Genomic DNA, 23289 nt, shown 5'->3' with positions numbered 1-23289 from the left:
ACAGACAATGGAAATAACTCAGGCGAGTGCACCTGCGTCAAACGTCGACGCCGAATGCATGGACACCTCGTCCTCCCGCTCTGCCTCACCCGTCCCAGAGGATGCTCAACCCTCCGAGCCCTCTGACTCCTCTTCCTCCGACGACGACTTCACCGTCGTACAGGGAGGTAAGAGGAAAAAGAACAAAAACAACGACAAGGCGCGCAAGACCATCGCCCTTGTCGCATCTCCTCTCCCTAGCCCGCCCGCTGTGTCTACAGCATCCCCCGCCCCATCACCCTCGAACTCGCAGGTCGCTTCCTCCCAAGGTGCCGCTAAGCCCAAAAGCGCACCAAAAAACAAACCTCCGCCGCCTGTATACTTACAGGACAAGGCAAAATGGACCGAAGTGTCCAAGCTGTGTGTTGATCGTAAGATCAACTACAGATCGGCCTCCAATACCGGCAACGGTATAAAAATCGTCCTCCCTACGTCAGACGACTATAGGGAGATAACTAAAGCGCTAAGAGCGAGGAACATTTCGTTCCACACATACTCCCTCCCCGAGGAAAAACCTCTCCGGGTCGTCATTACCCGTATTCCGAAGGAAATCCCTTCGGATGACATTTTAAGTGACCTTAAGTCACAAAACATCCCTGCGACGCAAGTCCATAGGATGCACCGCGCCCGCAGCGGCCACGCCTTCGACATGGTGCTCGTAGTATGCGAGCCGTGTCCTTCTAAAATCCACCCGATTTTTAACATCAAATCGGTATGTAATTTAACCGGCATCTCAATCGAGAAGCCAAATAGATCTGGCATTGTATCCCAATGCCACCGTTGCCAACTGTGGGGTCACTCACAGCGCAACTGTTTCGCCCAGCCTAGGTGCGTGAAATGCCTAGGCCAACACGGCACCTCCGACTGCCCGCGACCCAAGGACCGCACTCTGTGCACCGAGCCTCCGAGCTGTGTACTCTGCGGCGCCTCAGGTCATCCCGCCAACTACCGCGGCTGCCCAAAGGCCCCAAAAACGTCTCCCAAGCTGGCCAAGCGTGCAAACGCCCGCCAGCTAAGGGAAAGCCCATCAGCGAGGCTACCTACCGCTCAACTTCCCGAGCGTCTCAGCCCACAACGGCCCTCCCCATGGAACCCTCTCAACCATCAGAGAGCCTTTCCAACCCCGAGGCCAACTCAGCACCAGCCAACTCCCGCCCCGGTGAATAATCCCACCGCGGCGCCCGCGAGCTTACCTCGCGTCCCTCCCGTCCTTCCCTCCGCGCCCTCCGCGCCCTCCGCGGCTCCTATAGCCGCCAAGCCCGCGCAAGCGCAAGCGATCGCGCCCTCTTCTAGCCCAGTATCAGCGCTCAGTTCTATGAACGTTATACTGAGCACGTTCAGTGTATTCACGAGCGACAGAGCTCAACAACTTTCGAGGGAGATAGTCGCCAGCAATGGCGACCTTATCAAACTCTACTCCGTTATGCAGGAGTATTCAGACGTCGCCCAGGCAGTTCAAAACCTGCCTCACTTTAGGAAATAGAAATGGATAATACATCCAAAATTAAACCCCATTCCCTTAGGCTTGGCTATTATAATGCCAACGGTATTCTCGGCCAACGCGACGAGATTTCCGCCTTCCTACAATCCCATAAGATAGACATTCTTCTCGTACAAGAGACCTTCCTAAAGCCGCGTGTACGCGGCCCTAATATAGCTAACTATAAGTTAATTAGAAATGACAGGATCACACGCCACAAAGGCGGCACGCTTATCTATTATAAAAGATCGCTACATTGTGTAGAGATCACTCCCCCCGACTTAAGCTGCATTGAAGCCTCAATCTGTCGACTAGCCATGTCCCAGCACCAGTCGATCACTCTCGTATCGGCCTACTGCCCTCCCACGTCCTCATCCTTTCAGTCCTACGACCCGATCCTTTTCACGAACGATCTCAGAGCCTTACTAGGCCTGAGCGACTCTGTAATAATAGCAGGCGATCTAAACGCCAAACATCCCGCCTGGAATAGCAACACTACTTCTCCAAGAGGCAGGTTGCTATTCAATCAGTGTGAATCCCTCAACTTCGATGTCATCGCTCCGATGCATCCCACTCACTTTCCTAATATAGTCGACCACCTTCCCGACGTTCTCGATGTAGCGCTCCTCAAGAACGTAAACTTACGTTTACATTCGATCGAGGTACTACACGAGCTCACCTCCGACCACAGACCGGTTCTTGTGGAACTAGCCTCGCGCTCAGGCCCACTCGACCCGGATCGCCCTCCTCCCACCCAGATTGTCACGGACTGGAGAATGCTAAGCGAAAGCTTAAAATCCTCCTCCGCCCAGTTAGAATCAATTCCCGATGAAATCAACTCAGTCGCTGACATGACGGGCGCGATCGGCTCGTTCACCGAGCACGTACAATCCACCGTGGACAAGTGTTCACGTAGAGTTGAAGCGACGAGCTTTCATCGCTTCAAACTCCCGGATGAAGTGCGTGTTCTGGTGACCGAGAAGAACGCGGCTGTCCGTGCCTACAGTACTTTTCCCTGCGACGCTAACAAGTCTCACATGCGTAACTTACAGCGTGCTGTAAAGGAACGCCTTGCTGAGATGCGTCAAACGCGCTGGGACAAGACGCTGAGCGAACTCGAGCCGACTCATCAAGCCTTCTGGCAGCTTCAAAGGAAACTCAAATCCGATGAAGTAGCTTCCACCCCGCCGATCAAACGCCCCGACAATTCCCTCGCCTTCGAGGACGATGAAAAAGCGGAATATCTGGCCGACAGCCTCGAGGCTCAATGCTCGCCTAGTACCCAACCGGTCGACCCGGCTCACCTACTAAAGGTCGAAGCCGAGGTCGAGCGCAGATCCTCCCTACCACCGCAAGAAGACCCCGACGATCCCTTGCCTCCCGTCACTCCAGACGAAGTGGCAGAGATCATCAAACGTCTCAAACCCCGTAAAGCTCCGGGCCCAGATAGAATAACCAATAAAGTTTTCAAAATCCTACCCGCTTCCCTCGTAATGCTCATGACCGCGATCTTCAATTGCGCCATGACCCATAACCTGTTCCCACAGGCATGGAAAGAGGCAACCGTAATCGGTATTCCCAAACCCGGTAAACCAAAATCAGACCCGTCCAGCTATCGCCCTATCAGTTTACTCAATGTGTTCGGCAAGATCTACGAGATACTTATCTATAAGCGTCTCAAAGATTACGTCGAAGCAAAGAGTCTTATTCCATTAGAACAGTTTGGTTTTCGAACCCATCACTCTTGTGTCCAACAAGTCCACCGCATCGTGGAAGGTGTGAGCCACGGATTCCAACGTGGCCAACTCACCGGTACGATTCTCTTCGATATAGCAAAGGCATTCGACAAAGTCTAGTCAAAGGCACAAAGGCTTGATTTACAAGCTTTACCAACTCGGTGTCCCAGACCGTCTCGTCGTCATCTTACGAGACTTTTTGTCGAATCGCACCTTTCGCTATCGCATTGACGGCACTCTTTCTTCGGCCCACCCTATAAAAGCTGGCGTCCCACAAGGCTCGGTACTCTCCCCCATCCTCTTCACGCTATACACTAGCGATATTCCTAAGAACAAGCATGTTCAATTAGCCCTATTCGCCGACGACACGGCAATCTACTGCTCAGGCCGCAGCCCAGCCGCCATAGTGAGACATCTCCAAGCCTATTGCAACACCCTAGGTGTCTGGACTAGGCTATGGAGAATCGAACTCCACCCCGACAAAAGCCAGGCCATACTCTTTTCGAGCCCTCGCCGTAGGCTTCCTCCCGCGCCCCCGTCAGTCACCATGTTTGGTAGGCCGATTCCTTGGAAGGAGCATGCCAAATATCTAGGTGTAATCTTAGACCAGCGCCTCTCATTCGCCGAGCACATACGTAAGGTGCGCTCTAGAGCAGCCTTTGTGTACGGCAGATTGCACTTCTTGCTCAATTCAAAGAGCAAATTATCTCTTAAATGCAAGTTACGCCTCTACGTATCGTGCATACGCCCCGTCATGACGTATGCTTGCCCTGTGTTCGCACAGGCAAGCCATCGCCGCCTTCACAGAATGCAGGCCCTTCAAAACCGTGCTTTACGGAAAATCACAGGAGCTCCCTATTATGTTCGAAATGAGATTCTTCATCTCGACTTAAAAATCCCCACCATCCGCCAGTATATGAAGCGTGCCGCCATACGGTACTTCGAACGCGCTGAGAAACACGATAACTCACTTATCGTGTCAGCCAGTAATTACACTCCCTCCCGCATCAGTAGGATTCGCCGCCCTAGGCATGCCCTTCTAGAACCTGACGATGAGATAACTGTCCTCCAAGAGAGTAGTAAACTCACTAGCACCCTACACAAATACAAACCGCGTTCGTACAAACCTCGCCGCCGAGGTCCGCCGCGACGTCCCGATCTCTGTCCTCCCGACCCTTGCTCATCGAGCCAGCCCGCGAGCTGAGCCAGTAGCTTTAAATTCCCCATTTAATAATAATGATCATATGATCCAGCCTGTCCCTTTGCTGCCTCCCAAGCGACGCCCTAAGCCGAGGTCCGACCCCACAGGGGGTACCCTTAGCGCAGTCGCTTAGTTTATAAGTTGTTTTACGCCCCTGGCTGGAGGCCTTAAAATCTAGGCATCCACAGAGAAAAGTCCGGTTAAGCAGTACACGGCCTCCTAGGCTGAACTGCGAGATGCCATACCAAAAAAAAAAAAAAAAAAAAGGTGATCGGGCAGTCCGAATCCAGCAGCGCTCCAGTTAACAAGAAGAATAAAGGAAGAAGTAACCCTGAATAGTGTTATTGTCTGCACCCTGCCTTGTTGAAAAGCATCCCCGCCAGCAGCCCTATTCGGCACCACACCAATCATACAGTCCACAATCTTCAATCACCTCTATGTAAACGGATGTGTAATTGAAACGAGAATCATGTTATGCATATCTGATCTTGTATTTGCCATTTACATGTGGAGAAGTTATTTATTAATTATATAAGTCAATAAAACTTCCTACCAACCACCAATCATCCCACCAACCAAAAACAATATTTACATTACCTCTTATTAAAAAGCAATAAAACTTTTATAACACAATCAGAGCGCCAACAATCTTAAGCACGACACACAATTTCGGGAGGTGTTACGTTTGCACTTAATTAAGTTTATGAGTCCGTATCCTCAAACTGAGATCATAAAATCTAAGGAGTAGCGACAATACTTAGGTATCATTGCTACGTTACTGCCGTAATAAACGTCTTTATTATTAGTAGTAGGTAATTATACAGTCGGCACGCGTGGTCCTTAGGGATGTGTTTATCTGAAAAGCGGTGCGTAAGAAAATGTCGTGTTAAAACAGTTAGCGGGAATTTTAATTGAAAAGCTTTTCGGTGTGTCTTGTCAGTTACGTAATATATTAAAAAAAAAACACCAAAGCTTTGTAATAAATTAAATTCATTTTCTATGTTTTTTTTTTTGTTATTAAATACAAAATACTTCACACAATGTAAACTCAAAACGGTAAGCTTTTGTAATTAACACAGACCGTAAAGTCGTGGAAGTTTAACAACTCAGTTTAATGTCAGAAATTAACGATTGGATCGTGAGGAAATAGTTTTCAGTTTTGCAGGTACCTGTGGTTACAATTTAAGCTTTGTTTCATTATTTTGCAATAACGTCTTGTTGACAGTTGTTAGTAATTTGTTTTGGGGATTATATCATACGCGTGAATGTTGCGTCACACAATTGATTCGTAAAATTATACCAGCGTAGTTACATACATTAAACAAAGTCTACCAGAAAATGAAAATTACGATTTGGAATTCTAATTTTTTTTTTTTTTTCAGAATTCCAGTATACTATTTAAGTAACAGTTAACTTTTCAGGGCTATCTCTACTCAACAATTTATTCCACGACTAACAAAATCACCACATACCTAATATAATAAAATCAAACTACCGACAAACATGTTACGAGGGTATAATGAAGGCCGAATGCCTCGCGAGCCCTTCTCTGTTTTCTTAGGGCCACATTAGAGCATCGTTGAAGCCCGCTTCAGTACAAAGTTTCATACATTTTGCTCCATATTGGTCATCCTTCAAGATTATTTGTTGACTTTGGTATACTCGTCACGGGCCGTAGGTGATTTGAATATAACAGCGACTGGCACATAGCATAGATTTTTTCTTGAAAATAAACATACCAATGTCAACTGAACATAGCTGTGTTAAGATGAAAACTGAAAAAGTGAGAATAAAACCAACCTATTGGCTTAGAATGAATTTTAGACGTTGTTGAAGCCGAAGGCGAAGTGTGGAGATTGTCTTGATCCCCCAAAAACTTTCCCATTTACAAATTAGTTTCCAATATTGAAATGCGAAATTTAGCGATGGATACTAAAGTTATAAACATTCAATTTATTTGTAATGAAATGAAATCAGGACTTCAAACAGATCTCGGAATCAAATCAAACTACAAGTAGGAATAAATCGCAGTGCCAAATAAAATCATGATTCTTGTGAACCTCTGTTTTGATAGGACGGCCATTCAAATCGTGAGCTTTTTCTTTTAATTTTTCTATCGTTTTTATACAGGCAAAGTGTGAGAGGTTTTTTTTTATATAGTTCGACTAGTATGTTTTGTGTTGTACAAAAACGAATTAATTACCTCCTGAGTCATATTGTTATGTCTGCTATTATGTTACTTTCACATTTTTTTCTTGTTTTTCTGCTATTCTTATTAAAAACTTGAAAAAAAAAAATCTTCAGTAAAACCAAAAAGATATGTGTGACGACCTGGTGAAAAAACGATTTACTACTCCTTGGGGGAACGAACGTAAACTATTGGGGACTATTTTAAAATTAATATGTGGGTATACGTGCGTCGCCGCAGACATTACTCTTGCGAGGAAAAGAAATAAAATATAAATAAACGGAGGAAGGTTTGGACAGATTGTAGTTCAAGCATTTTAGGCCACACGTCACAACATTTCGGACCTGAAAGCTCGTTACTTATTTATCTAGTAATCAGAAGAATTGCGAGTAAGAGCACTAAAACTCACATAAAAACTATACGCAATTACAAGCGATCTCACAGGAAAACGTCTAACATACAAAACTGTGAACGTTGGCAATTTTATATCCATATTTTTTATTTTCACGAATAAGAGAATCCGAGATAAAATACGACGCTACGTAGAGCCGAGGTGCGGGGACGTGCTGTTATACAAGACAGCCGCTTTATTTATGCCCTCAATATTTTACAAACCATAAAACTTCTTCGCCTTGAAAATAACGAATGTTTTATGTTAATAGGTTTTTCGGAATTCACACCGGGCTGAGTAAAATTTTAATTGATCCAACTTTCCCGGGTGCAATATGAAAAATTGCAAAAGAAAACCAATCGACCGTGTTTTATGGAAATCATAAAATCACGCTGATTTGATAGGTTCGAGGTTTTTACGATCTTAATATACCTATTGATTTTTTTATGTTCCACTTTATTTTGATTCCGTCATTTCTCAAAGTTTAAGGCGAGTATAACAAATCAGAATATAATATCGGCGTGCGCAAATGGCTAAACCATTTTATAAAAATAAATTTTATATAGGCTAGGAGAGTACTTTATGTGAACTTTAATTGAATATTTAAATACATAACAAAATAACCTTAATAGAGTCAAAAGTTGTTTTATTAAGTTGTATTAAAAATGTGAAGATATTACGCAACATCCACTTTCTTGTCTGAAATCTAGAACACATTCTAAATTAACCATCTGAAAATTTATTTATTTTCTATCTATTTTAAACACAAACTCCCACAGTAAATCAAGAAATTACGTGACAATTCTTGTCTCAGCTTCAGTAGTTATTTCTATGAAGTGAGTGAGAAATAAACCTGTTGTGTATCAGTAGTTTATCATCCCATTCAGGTTGTACAATGAACCAAGTAAAGGACCGTAGTTCCTTTCATCTTTCATTTTAAAATCAACTCGTACCCACTGTATGTGACTTGAAGACTTAATCGTAAGAGGAAAGAGCTTAAAAATAAGTATGTTTTACTGCTTCAGAAACTTTACAAAGATATCGTTTTTCAAAGACTCACAAGTCACAGTATTTCAGTCGACGACACTTATTTATTGAAGTCTGTGACGTTTAACCGCTCCTATCGTCGGATTATGTCTTCGTATAGTAAGATTAATAGCGAAGTGCTTCATCAAAGTAGGAAAATGTAATTTTCCAGTGTGATTGAAAAACCGGTCCTTGGTACCGCTAAGCTAAGATTACGTATAGGGTTACATGTAGATTTTATAATGAGTTTTCTGCCTTGTTAAAGGTACATATTTGCCATAAATCTTATAATACTTACATAGCAATGGAGTAATTTGGTGTCGTAGTTCTTCAAGTAGATATTTACTTTACCCTTAATAATTACAAAGTATAGTCGTTATCTCAGACTATAGAATATTTAAAAAACCGGCCAAATGCGAGTCGGACTCCCGCACGAAGGGTTCCGTGCCATTATTTATAAAATGAGCGATAAAATCACGTTTGTTCTATAGGAGCCCCCCAAAATATTTATTCTATTCTAGTTTTCAGTATTTGTTGTTATAGCGGCAACAGAAATACATCATCTGTGAAAATTTCAACTCTCTAACTATCACGGTTCATGAGATACAGCCTGGTGACAGACGGACGGACGGATGGACGGACAGAGGAGCGAGAACAATAGGGTCCCGTTTTACCTACTCTGGGTACGGAGTAGGTAAAACGGGACCTATTCTATTTTGGGTACGGAACCCTAAAAAGGCTTCCTAGTTATTTCATTTGAAATATAAAAATAGAAAAGTTTATTCCAAAGTTATTCTTTCTATAAATACGCTATTATTAAACTCATCAAAGGCTGGCATGAAAAGCGCTGTCATTTCCCAAACAATGTTCAAACAGGACAGTACATTCTAAAAAAAAAAAATGTTAAACATCACGAAAATAAAACTCAATCCCATTATGTCTACGTTTATATTGTTGTCCGAATATAATGTGTGAATAATGTGGACCTTCCATTCAATAAGGGTAGCGCCTTTTTGTCGTGTACCCCTAAAAAGATATCTACCCTTTAGATGTATTAAATTATGGACTATATTTTCTGCCCTCACTTCCGTACGGCCTCTGCTCTTTTAGTTAAGTAATACGGTTTACCTGAGAGATTTGTTGGACCTTTTCGTCGCGAGGTGATTAAAGGAAAACCGTGTGAGGTACCGGAGTTGGGTGCCGGAGAAAATATGATTTTGTACTTCGCACAAAAATAGTATTGTGCCTTTCATAAGACTTCGGCTCAGGTTTTAGATTAGATTATCGTAAGGCCTTTATATTTTGTATATGGATTCTTAGAACGTTTTATTTATGCGGAGTTATAATAAACATACATTTTCCATGTATACCTAAATGAAAGTAATAAATTTTACACTGACCAAAAATTATGTGTAAATTATTTGTGTATTCATGAGATGCAAACGTTTTGTAAATTAATATGAGGTTAACAACGTATTTACAAGACATCAACTTATTTTGCATTTAAATCAACTTATTAAAAGTAATATCATTATTAATGTGTTCTAGCTGCACTCTGGCTTTGTTCAAAAGTTTTATTATGATTATTATTTTATACATGAAAAAAATGCTTTACAAAGAGAGAGGTCTATAGCTATATTTAAAACTTATCGCCTCGAGGTTTAAAATTAATAGAAAAACATTTTCTTTGTTAGATGAACTATGCTGTTAAATTGTTTTGATAATGTGGTAATTTTACATTCCTTTATGATAAAATGCAGAAAAGTTCAATAACATAAGTAGTACAGAATATCTGAGAATAGTTAAAAGACGAACTAATTAGGTATTATATTTTTATCACAAGTAGTTTTTTGGAAAATTAAAATATAAATTGAAATACTCTCGCAATTTTGACTCTTTGGTAATTCTAAAATATCAAGTAGCACTAGTGCCAAAACCAATCTATTTAAAAACTGTCCACAGTGGACAGGTGATGATAATCGACGTATAAACTAAAACTATTAAATTTTCTGGTGCTCTGTCAAAATGGTCTGGTCATAAAGAGGTAGTTAAATTGACAGAATATTCAAATATATTACCAGAGTGTTCAAACTAATTTTCCCCTTTTAAAAATATTCCACGGAAGCAATTCCGCTTAAGTACTCGAACTACCTATTTTAATACCCATGTTTTCCAATAGGACAACTTTAACTGCCGAACTATAAAGATAGGATATCGTTGGAAGTTTTTTCAATATTTTACGAAAGTTTTTAAAACTTTAGTGTCCGATACTGTACGGGTTGCAGTAAGAAAACTGGGCGATTCCGAGAAAACTTTTCGATTAGCGCTATGTAGATAAGGGGAGCAACCATTGTTTGGATACTTATGAGTTGGAGTTTTAGTATGTGAGTAGTATAATTTTTGGGAACTTATTTTCTTTGAGATAACCATTTTGTGATATTTTGACATTTGCACCCGTGTACGCCCTAAGGAGTGAATTGAAATTCTTGGCGCTCCTTTTATGCAAAGGTTCTGACATGTAACTCATTGAAACCTTCGACAAATGTATGGTTCCAAATTGTCAGATACTTGCTATTGTAATTAGACAGCAGGCAGATAAGCTAAATACGATAATGTTGCTAATCAAGATATCTGTCAATAACCTAATCGTATTAATATTTTAATTTTTACATCAAACCAATTAATTCCACAGAATTTAAGGTAGCAGGTAATTTAAAAATGTTTCAAGTAAAATATTGTAATTTCAACGAGAACATTATATTGCTGAGAAACATTTTCGCCACGTATTCCAAATATTTTGTATGCCATGTGGAATTTAATATATAATTTTGTCAGCAATGTTTGAGACAAAGTTGTATTCGAAACTTTATATGCAACGCTTGGCGCTGTTTAAACTTCGTTACTGAAATATGTAAGCTTCTGTGATAACTACTTTTAACAAATAATTACACTAAAAGTTTTTGGAAAGTTACAAGAGTAACAATTGAATATTATGATAAGTAATATACAAATTGCATTGCATCTCTTAGGCGATTATGACTGTAACCCACAATCGTAAAACTAATTTGCAGATTGATTTGGTCCTTTGCACAAACTATCCACTATTACAACGTATTATGTTTAGTTTTAGGACATCAGCAATTTCGTAATGAACATTTTACTATTTATTTTATTGGAAAACTATAAAATCTTGAGAGATCCAGCAATCAGGAATGTCGTCAATACGGCAAAACAAATTGGGTCGCGCAAGAATATCAGCCAAGCAATAGGTGCCGGACCCAAAATCATAAAACGATTTTCTATTTCGGAATCAATCCTTGTTTTTTCTGTGAATCCAATTTGTTGTGTACTTGAAAGGAACCTTCTTAATCAGGATTGCTTCGTTCGCTTAGTTTGCATTAACCGTACGCTTCCGTAGGGCTGCATTAAAAACATCTTTTATACGCTGTTATGTAGCATAGCCTCTGAAATATGAATATTTTTTATGAACGATAAGGTCAAATTATTTAAATTTTGTTCTGGTTGTTAGTTATCATGACAATTTACAAAGAAAACTTTTATGTCCGTTTAGATGATTTTGAGAAATTCTGTCCTTGTCAGACACATTTTTATTTATGTTAGGTACAATGTGGGATACGCAAATAATATTTTTGTTGTCAAAAACTCTATAAAGTTTTTACAATGTAGTTTTGACAGAAACATCTTTATCTACCCAGCACTTCGGTAATATTCGTCGGTCGTAGTGTTAACTACGACCGACGTTAACTTGATTTCCCCGTTTTCCTTGTAGCAAAGCGCCGGAATTGAGTTTTTGGCGCCCATCCTCTTTTTGTTTAAAAGGACTTCATAGCACGCCGTAATAAATATAGATACATTTGGGAGATGAGGGCTAGAATTCGAGCATGTACCGAACAAATTGCTGGGGATTTTACACGCACCGTAAAGTTATTATTGCTTCGTACGATACAAGAAAATATTGTGATGAGATATTTTATATTTTTTCCCTGTAAGCGTAAGAACAACAGGTTTTATATTTAGGCGAAGAACGTGTTACCTGGTTATTATTTTATACAGCTTTGCTTATACCAGAAACATGAATGTATAAGGATTAGGTTATAAAATGAAGTCGAGGACAACAATTATATGAGAAAGACTAATTTAAGCTAATTGCCGCCTGGACACTGGCCAGAAGTGCATTAAGGTGATTACAGTTCCAGTTGGGTAGAACTCCAAAATTTATATTTTTACCTAATGTATTCTAATAAAAGTCAAAATATTTTAAATATCATCATCATCTCAGCCATAGGACGTCCACTGCTGAACATAGGCCTCCCCCTTTGATCTCCACAGATACCTGTTGGAAGCGACCTGCATCCAGCGTCTTCCGGCGACCGGTCGTCTGTCCACCTCGTTGGTGGACGTCCTACGCTGCGCTTGCTAGTCCGTGGTCTCCACTCCAGCACTTTTCGGCCCCATCTGCCATCTGCTCTGCGAGCAATATGGCCTGCCCATTGCCACTTCAACTTGCTAATCCGGTGGGCTATATCGGTGACTTTGGTTCGTCTACGGATCTCCTCGTTTCGGATTCGATCACGTAGAGAAACTCCGAGCATAGCCCTCTCCATAGCTCGTTGAGCGACTTTGAGCTTTGAGATGAGGCCGATAGTGAGAGACCACGTTTCGGTGCCGTAAGTCATCACTGGTAACACACATTGGTTGAAGACTTTCGTCTTGAGGCACTGAGGTATGTCGGACGAAAAGACATTGCGTAGTTTCCCGAACGCTGCCCAGCCGAGTTGGATTCGGCGGTTGACCTCTTTCTCGAAGTTGGACCTACCTAATTGGACTACTTGTCCTAGGTAGATATATGAGTCAACAACTTCGAGTACCGAGCTTCCAACAGAGACTGGGGTGGGCTGAACATGGACATTTGACATAATTTTCGTCTTGTCCATGTTCATTTTCAGGCCCACCCGTTGTGAAACTCGGTCGAGGCCCTCGAGCATCATACTGAGTTCCTCCATCGACTTTGCCATGACTACGATGTCGTCGGCAAACCGAAGGTGAGTGATGTATTCGCCGTTGATGTTGATGCCAAGTCCTTGCCATTCCAGGAGCTTGAAGGCGTCTTCCATTGCGGCAGTAAACAGTTTCGGGGAGATTACGTCCCCCTGTCTTACGCCTCTTCTCAATGGAATCGGCTTCGTGCTATGCTCCTGTACTCGGACCGACATGGTGGCGTTATCATACAAACACTTCAACACCTCGATGTACCGATAGTCAATATGGCATCGTTGGAGTGACTCAAGTACCGCCCATGTTTCCACCGAATCAAAGGCTTTCTCATAGTCCACAAACGCTAAGCATAATGGCAAGTTATACTCCTCGGTCTTCTGTATAACTTGCCGCAGCGTATGGATGTGGTCTATGGTACTAAAGCCTCTTCGGAAACCGGCTTGTTCGGGAGGCTGGAAGTCATCAAGCCTGTGCTCGAGACGGTTCGTGATAACCCTTGAAAACAGCTTATAAACATGGCTTAGAAGTGTGATGGGTCTGTAGTTCTTCAATAGGCTGTTGTCACCTTTTTTGAAGAACAACACCACCACACCCCTGCTCCATGCTTCAGGCGTTTTGCCCTCGGACAGGACGCAGTTAAAGAGCTTCTGGAGGACTTTAAGTGCCGGTGTTCCACCCGCTCTCAGAAGCTCTGAAGTGATTCCGTCCTCACCCGGCGCCTTGTTGTTCTTAAGCTGCTTCAGGGCCATCCTAATCTCGTACAGACTGATGTCCGGGATATCTTCGGTATAATGTCGGGACAGCTTGGCTCTTGGATCTCCTGCCAAGCTGTCAACGGACTTTGCGACCGAAGTGTATAACTGTCCATAGAACCTCTCGATCTCGCCTAAAACCTCTGCCTTGGTCGACGCTATGCTGCCATCCTCCCGTTTCAGCTTAGTCATCTGGCTTTGCCCAATAGACTTGTCCTTTGCGAACACTTTGGAGCCTTGGTTTCGCTGTATGGTCTCTTTAACACGATTCGTATTAAAGAGACGCAGATCGTGTCGCAAGGATTTGGATATTCGTCTATTGAGCTGCCTATATGACTTCGCATCATGGAAAGACTGCAACTGTAGCAAGCGTCGTTCAGCCATGAGGTTTAAGGTTTGCTCGGTTAGTTTTTGAGGCCTATTTTTACGGCAGGGTCTAAAAAACTTAGACCCTACCGTGCGGACAGTTTCCACTAGTCCGTCGTTGATCTCGTCCACTGACACTAAGTTCTCAAGGCAAGCAAAGCGATTAGAGAGCTCGAGTTGAAAGCTTTCCGGGTTTTGAATATGGGACCGAGTAGGTCGGAGCGTAGACTTCATCAGACTGGACCTTTCAAGTTTAACATTGATATTCAGTGAGGCTCTTACGATTCGGTGATCGCTTCCGGTTTTTACCCTGTTGATCACAGAGACATCACTGAATATCCGTCTCTTGTCGGTCATGAAGAAGTCTATCTCGTTTCTCGTGAAACCATCGGGACTCAACCAGGTCCATTTCCTGTGAGGCGGCTTCTGGAAGAAAGAGTTCATCATGAAGAGTTCCTCTTTCTCCAGAAAGTCAGCCAGCCTCTGTCCCCTATGGTTCCGTTGCCCATATCCAAATTGCCCCACTCTCAACTCATCACCGCTTTTCTTGCCCAACCTAGCGTTAAAATCCCCCATAACAACAGTGAAGTGGGTTTTGGAACTATGTATGGCCCTACTTACGTCCTCATACATAGTCTCCACCTCATCATCGGAGTGTGACGAGGTCGGTGCGTATACCTGAATGACCTTCAGCGAATATCTTTCGGATATTCTGAGTATTAGGTATATCACCCTGTTCGACACACTGTCGATGGTTGTTATGTTGCTTACGAGGGACTTGTGAACGAGAAACCCGACACCACCTTGGGACTTTTGGTCTCCCTCCCGGTAGTAGAGCAAGTTACCAGACTTCAGGGTTACGGTGTCCTCTCCCTCTCTACGGACTTCGCATAACCCCATAATGTCCCAATGTAACTTGCTCAACTCCTCTTCCAGCTCGCAGATCTTTTCGTCAGTCCTCAATGTGCGTATGTTGTGTGTTACCAGGGCCAGTCGTCGTGGGGGTGGGTAGCCGGATCTCTTCCGGAGATTCTTAGCACCCCCTGCTCCGCCGTTACCTTGACCGCTACCCGCGCCAGGGATAGCGGAGCTGCCGGGGACTGGGGGCCTGGTTTCTGTGCTTCTCATTGGGGGGTAATTGCCTTTAATCGCCACGCTTGGCAGGCGGGTTGGCGATCGCAGTGAGGGTATGCAGTACGCGGAGGACGCTGCTGCCCGACCTCCGGTTTGTCCCTTAGTCGCCTCTTACGACACCCACGGGATGATTTGGGGAGAGCGCAATTCTAAGCCGGCGTCCCACGGCAAAAAAAAAGCTGTTGACTCATACAAATCGGCCAATTTGACTACCCCCACTTTAGAATGGAATAAATGTTTTAAATATGAACATGACATAAAACTTAACTGTTCTATAGTACATCATGTATCAACAATATTGTATATTCTGCTGAAAATAATTCACATGCCACCTATCGCAAGTCGACATAAAACCGAGGCCGATGACTTAATACGAAGCAACGAATCATCATATATTTCGTGCCGTCACAACATGTCGATACAAGTGCGGAACAAAAAGTTTTCTGAACGAAACAGATATAGGAACATTCGTCGGAATTGCCAATACTGAAGCCAGAGCGAGTCCCGGATAGTTCTCAAAAAGGAATTCGCCCGGGAGAAAAATTAGATTTGCGAAACAGAAACGTGTCCGAACTGAGATGGAAGGTTAGTTAAGAATTATCTAGTGTTGACGGCAGAGGAAATGACGACGTAAAAGGTTTACGATTGATTAGAGGGTATTGGATTTTTGTTTGTTGCTTTTGCCTTAGTGCTGTAGGTATGTACTTGTGTGATGAGCAACGCTTGAGTAGCATGGTGTTTGTACTAAAAGTATGTGCGAATTTGAAATGTGGTTTTACTATGGGTGATGAAAAACATAGTATGGTAAGCATGCCTTAGACGGTTTGAGCTCGTCTGTTAGTGAAATATGAACGTAATATTAATTTTTTTTGAAATTATTTAATCTAAACATATAATAAATCTGTAGAAAAGTAATTTTTGTACATTGAAGAAATTGACAAAAAAAATAGCCAGCATGTTAAAGGATAACTAACAGAACCCATTTCCATCATTTTTGTAATTTTTGTCTGTTTGTCTGTTTGTTCGTTCGCGATTCACGTAAAACCTACGAATTCAATGCAGACAAAGCTTATATACAAAAATTCTACGTAACTTGGGGTATTACTTAGTTTTTGTTTCATTGAAATCGATTCAATCTATCAAAAGATATGATTAATTTTGTGAATTCAAGATGTAAAATATTACGACACGCAATCTGTTTGTCAAAACTGAGCATTCGAATGTTGTACTTACATTAGTTGATCGGCCTATTATTAATCTTTACACAGAAAATCACACCTTTATAAGTAACTTCGGAAGAAAAAAAAATATGAAAATTTTGTTTAGCCAAGGTTAAAGTAGCTCCATCTGTGGTACCTAAATAAAATACATCAAATTTGTCAAAGGAGCGAGGTGGTAAATGACAATTAATTACCATACATTCTTTATAGAGGATTATTATTTCAACAGATGGAGTTGTGTATTTTCCGTAATTCACCATATTTTAACACGTAGTGTAATTTTTCGATAGATATTTCAGTTAAAGTGTTTGTCAGTTTGTCGTGCCACATCAAAATCCAACTATAATTATTACCTTGATGAAAGGAAAATTAACAGTTCTCAGCCAAATTTAAAACGGTGCCATCTAAATTATTTTTTGAACATTATGTCAAAAATTATGACTTTAGTGGAACAATTAATTATCATTTAAAGTTACAGATGGAGTTTATATCAGGTTTTTTTCATAAACATAGTTTAGCTTATCTTCCACTAATGTGGTGGCCTTAAAACAAATTACTTTGAGTAAGTAGTATTAAGTAGACCTTAATTATTTTTTCTGATGCAAAATGTGTAAACTTAATCCTAGAAGAAATGAGGATCTATCTCTCGCAAGCGCTGCTAAGCGTGAGCTAGGTAATGTAGGATTCTATAGCTTTAAAAACAGGCATAGATACAAAGTGCAGATAAGAAATGGGAGCTTTCTCTATTTAATACCATACACACGTAAAATGCTTTATGCGTCTGAAAACGTACAAATTACGCGTCGCATATCAGAGACATGCTTACTTTCAACTTCTGATCGCAAATACACTGTTCACGATTACGGACAGCCTCAGTAAGACCCGAGCCAAGTCTAAAAAAACACCTTTTATATAAAACTACGTTTGATGTCATTCAATCACAAGGACAGAATTGTTCTCTGTTGCAAATCCTATCCACCTATATCCTATCCTAATCCGGCATGCATTGCAGGTGTGCATTGCACAAAAACCAATGGTATCCTATTCGAGAAGTCAAAAGAGTCGACCTGCCAACGTCAGCTTCTGCGCTAAGCAAGTGTTCTTAATAGTACCATCAGAATTACATTCATCGTTGAATGAGGTGAATACATTTTCAGAAACCACAATAACAGTAGGAGCCAAAGCGTATGATCGCTTCATATAGCTCTGATTGGCCCCAGGTGACCAAGTCAGGTCTGATTTGTTCGTTCATCAGATCTTTGAAAGTGTTTCGGTGGATACTTACTGTCGTCCTGTGTGACACAAAATATGGTATATAAGCGTCCTCCGCAAGAGCGAAATTTTCCCGGTGTGCGGTAGTGACGCACAGTATACAACACTTATGTTTCTTTTGATTTGCTGGCTCCACCAAGAAATGACAAATTGCGAGCGTACATTTTGAAAATCTTGGCAAAACTGCAGGTTTCAAGTACGAACACATGAAGTGGACTCACAGATGCGTACATTTTGCCTATTCGTGAACTAATGCAAACATTTCGGTGGAGTCCCGGCTTAGGCCTCCCCCACATTAGGCGTGCGCGATCCTCGGGCGTGTGAGTAGCGCGGGCGCCGCGCGTGCTTCGCGGCCGTGCTGCGTGAGCGTCGCGCCCTGCCCTGCGGCATTTGCAGCGCGCTCGCGGCGCGCACGCGCCGCTCTCCTTGATGTTTAACTGCTAAGGCGTTTAGCGGGCGGCGGGGATAACGGGCGAAGGGGTAAGAACGCAACTCGAGCGCCACGTGCTCGCCGCGAGCGCGTCGCTTGCACTCTTCACACATGCCGCAGGGCAGCAAAACGCGACGTTCACGCAGCGCGCTCGCGACGCCCGCGCTACTCGCCCGAGGATCGCGCACGCCTAATGTGGGTTCAGCCTTACCATAGTGAGTAAGTGCACAGAAAATCCCCGTCATACAAGTGTTTCTCCCCAGTAGTGAAACTATCCTACCCTATGCGCCTGCTGATGATGATGACTCATTTTATCATCCATCCAGCTATTCCCCAACTATGTTGGTGTTGGCTTCCAGTCACTGAATCTGTTAGCGTACCAATATTTTGCTTGGAGCGACTACCTATCTACCTATCTTCAATCCAGTCAACTACACAAGACGATATCCATGGTAAGACTAACAGACTTTCTGGCTTCTGATTAGTCGCAGCAGCTGCAGAAAATGTACAAATGACAGCTTTGTCAGACTCAAAGCATATAGACATAGATTATAGCTGTTTCCTGTGAAAATTACTTACGCACCATACGTAATAATTTTTCAAATTGGCTGACTAGATCCAGAGATATTCACAACGTCACAAACTTTACTTCTTTTGTTTAGATAAATGGTCACACATCCACAACACAACCTTGATCTATGCGACTGCTAATCCTAATTATACTGTCACGTGAAAGAATGCACCTACGGGATAAGTAGATAGTATTTTGACTATTCTATATTGCCCACGCAGACGAAGTTGCGGGCAACAGCTAGTATGTTATATAAAATGTAGATTTACTAAGTGTGCCTATATTAAAATTTTCTTCATTAAAACCCCATCAAAAACATGAAATAGAACGAAATAAAGGCAGTAATTAATAAAGTTGTAACAACCAATTTTTATTTTTAATAAAAAAATAAAACTTACACTTTACGAGGTCGAAGTTTAAATCACAAATTATTCCTGAGGGCAATGTAAATTCACTTTTTGAAGTAGTATAATGGAAATTTCGAGCAACCACTTGGAAAGTCTTTTGATCTTGAGAATTTTACTGAAACATTTGGTGAAAGGCTAGAGCACCATAATAGCGAACTTTTGTAACTGTCGGTTTAAGTTTTAATACAGGTAGGGTTGAATACCTGAAAGTGGAACATTTTCTATGCATTGGTATTGTGAAAGGATTGCTATGAGTGGGATATGAAATTATTATCTTAGCTTATAAATCAGTTTATTATTCCGAAATTCTATGATACCTTCAAGGACCTTTTATTTCGAAAATCAAAAAAATAGCTATGTTTATTGCAGCAGTAATACTCTGAGCCGACTAAATTGTAAATTGCATTTCCAACCATTTATTTAATTCACTTTATTCCCACTCCAAGACTCTTGAAGACATCATTTTTCAAAACGAATGCTTTAAATCAACTACAGTGACTACATTCAAAAAAGCCTTGTCCAACATTCTAAAGGGTCTGACTTACTAAAAAACTTTCTTCGAGTCTGATTGTCGAAAAAAAATACGGATTCCATCAAAAGGAGTTGCATTCGTAAAGTGCTGGGAATACGCGGTTGCAGTGGTTTGAATTTTCCCCAACTCTGAATGGGGTATTCACTAAATGCAAGCTCTTTCTTTACCTTTTATAACTTGGAAAGACGCGAAGCTCATTCCTTCTAAGATTCCCGCTTTTTTCTCATAATGCAATCATTAATATTTTTCGGTTCTGTTAATTTTTTAACGTAGTCTGCGCTGTTTTCGTGGAAGTTTTAAAAGGTTTTTTAGAAAAGTCAAACCTGAAAGCCTGCTTGGATAAGTAGAATTGTAGATTAAGGCTTTGCAGGTTCTCGTTTTAGTACTGCCGTGACTGCTCATCAGATGGTAATGGATTATCTTGCTAAAACACTCGTGAAATAAACACGACTATTTCGAAGTTTATTCTACGACATTAAAGCAAAAGGGCTTCAGTAAAATGTGTAGGTATACTTATTTGGCTGTTTAAAAAATACATATCTATGTGATATGAAGCATATTTATAATGTAGGTAAACTAACCTGGGCAAATCACGTACCTAAACACAAAATCCAAGCCAATCCAAGGTCCCCACTTTCATAACTACATAACCCAACAAAAAACAGAACAACATACGTGCGCATAGAAATAAGATATCTCATTCCATACACAAATGCAATAAAGAAAAACAACTTTTTTCTTAACAATTGTAAGAAGGGAGACTTTGGAATATGTACTTATATTCCCCCACCTCAATTCCTACAGTTTGAAACGGGGACCTGAGAAAAGCACAATAAAGTATTGATTGGTCCATTTACAGATCCTCTCTCTATTAAACTTTTACAATAAAAGAGGGAATGGTTTGTAAAGTTGCTTTTATGGGGCTTTCAGAGTACCTTCGCGACACCGATGGTACTAGTATAGCGATTTGCGCTTAGAATTAGTTGGTTGAGTGGTAGCACTAGGAATTGGGACTTCTAGTGTCCATTTAATTGTTTAATGAAAGACTGCACTATTGTTTTAAGTGGAGTGCACTATGGGACGATAGAAGAATATTGCTGTTTGCAGTAGAATCAGATTTTAATTAAACTGTGTGATCATAAACCAGTCATAATTTTCTTTAAAACTGGTTTTGTGTTTAGGATAAAGAATTTCATGTAAAATATATTTTTCTGAATTGAAAGAAAAGCTAATTTAAACTATCTACGTATATAAAATAATATGTCTTTTTTACTTGCTCACAATGTAACTTGTAGTAATGAAAATAATACACATTCAACAAATTGTGGTACCGCAGAGTGGAATTGTCTTGCATCTTTTATTGCTTGCATTTAAATAATGAACATTGTACTTTCATTATTAAGATTACTTCAGCTCTACTGTATGAAATACTTAATTATGTAAACTAACTCTATTTGGATAGATAATAATATGCAAGTTCTATATTGTTCTTCATTTTATTGTAGCCGATTTCCCGTGGTTTCACTGCATCCCGTAAGAACTTCTGAGGAGTATAGGTTTCCTATTATGAATTTTTCAAGTCGATTCTCTAGTTTCCGAGCCATTAGGGACCAAACAAGCAAACAAAAAAAAAATTTATCTTTACTATAGAAGTGCGGGATTTCTTTTTTGTTGTAGTAATGATAGTTCAAGAGATTTCCAATTTCTATACAATGAGTGGAATGGTCTATTACAAGTACCTAATTAAATACTGCGTAAACAGCAAAGTTTTTCTGCAAGTCACATTACTTAGTGCATAACTTATATTTTAGTGGTCAAAACAAAACACGAAGCTCTCAGAAAGTTCGAGAACAACACGCGTCGCCATAATAATTTATATCCCCCCACCCCTCGCCTTTATGATGAGCACGACAAATGGAAAGCGAGCTGTGGGCCCGAGATAAAGAAATTATACTAAAGTGTACAGACGTGTTTTATTACCACTCCTTAGATGTCGCACGTAGGTATTAAGCCATTTGAAGGTAATTTTGCTAAGCTGATATTAGATTGACTGAGAAATTATACCGACACATATATTATGATCCGTGGTAGCTGGTTCTAAGTATATTTCCATTTTTATCTTCTTCAGATTAAAATTGACACAAAAGAAAGGAACTTGACCTAAGTTATAAAAAATCGGTAAAAAAACTTTTAAGTTAAACGGTTTTATCTTATGTGCACTGAAAACTAGAAAATAAAAAAATAGTTACTTACCTGTCAACCTACGTAGGTGGTCCCGGTCATATTAAACTAAAATAAAAACGTGGGGCCCATTAACTATTGCTGTAGTACTTTCTTCTAGAGGTATAATAGGTGTGGATTGCATCGACTTACTATAATCGTAACTGGAGATTTTGACAATCAATAATCAGCCGTAGCGGCTTCACCAGCGAACGCCGAGCTCATGATCTACCAAAGTATAAAGATATGCTTTGCCATAGGTAGGATTTCACAGGGGCCCCACGTTTTTATTTTAGTTTAATATGACCGGGACCACCTACGTAGGTTGACAGGTAAGTAACTATTTTTTTATTTTCTAGTTTTCAGTGCACATAAGATAAAACCGTTTAACTTAAAAGTTTTTTTACCGATTTTTTATTTTCTAGTTTTTAGTATTTAATGAAAATGCGTACCGAATATTCCTCATTCTATCTAATTCATTTAGTGTATCATTATTACACGGTCTCTTACCTGACAATTTATTACAATCTAATTCCTCAATACATAGCCCTTTCAGATACTTTTTTTTTTAACAACCCCAAAAATCATCACATGACCTCTCCTGCTGTGGGTCAGCAGCGGTGAGGGAGTGTCAGACTCTTGACTAGAAACCGTTTTGTTCCGTCGTAGGCCTTTTATGTACCAGGGCCGCGGTAACTCTTTCGAACAATCTCGCAGCCCAGGCAGGCCTTGGCCCTGTTGGGCCCCGCTGGAGTTACTGACAGTTTTCTACTTGTGAAGCCCTTTCATTTGATACCCGTATTGGTGGGATTGATAAAAAATTGTTATCAGCCATTTGGTAGCGGCGGCCATCTTAGATTTCAATTTTGCATAGTAAATTGTATTCTACTTGTTGAGACCTTTCATTTGATACCCATGTTGATGGGATTGATAAAACCTACGTTATCCGCCATTTTATAGCGGCCGCCATTTTGGATTTAATTTTTTATAGTATATTGTATTCTGTTTGTTGAGCCCTTTCATTTGATACCCATATTGATGGGATTGATAAAACCTACGTTATCCGCCATCTTAGATTTCAATTTTGCATAGTAAATTGTATTCTACTTGTTGAGACCTTTCATTTGATACCCATGTTGATGGGATTTATAAAACTTAAGTTGTCCGCCATTTTGTAGAGGCCGCCATCTTGGATTTTAATTTTATATAGTACATTGTATTCTACTGGTTGAGAACTTTCATTTGATACCCATATTGATGGGATTGATAAAACCTACGTTATCCGCCATTTTGTAGCGGCCGCCATCT

This window comes from Helicoverpa zea, chromosome 7, assembly GCF_022581195.2.
Source record: "Helicoverpa zea isolate HzStark_Cry1AcR chromosome 7, ilHelZeax1.1, whole genome shotgun sequence".
Taxonomy (NCBI): domain Eukaryota; kingdom Metazoa; phylum Arthropoda; class Insecta; order Lepidoptera; family Noctuidae; genus Helicoverpa; species Helicoverpa zea.
The sequence above is the reverse complement of the archived record's forward strand: the minus strand, read 5'-3'. Positions refer to the sequence as shown.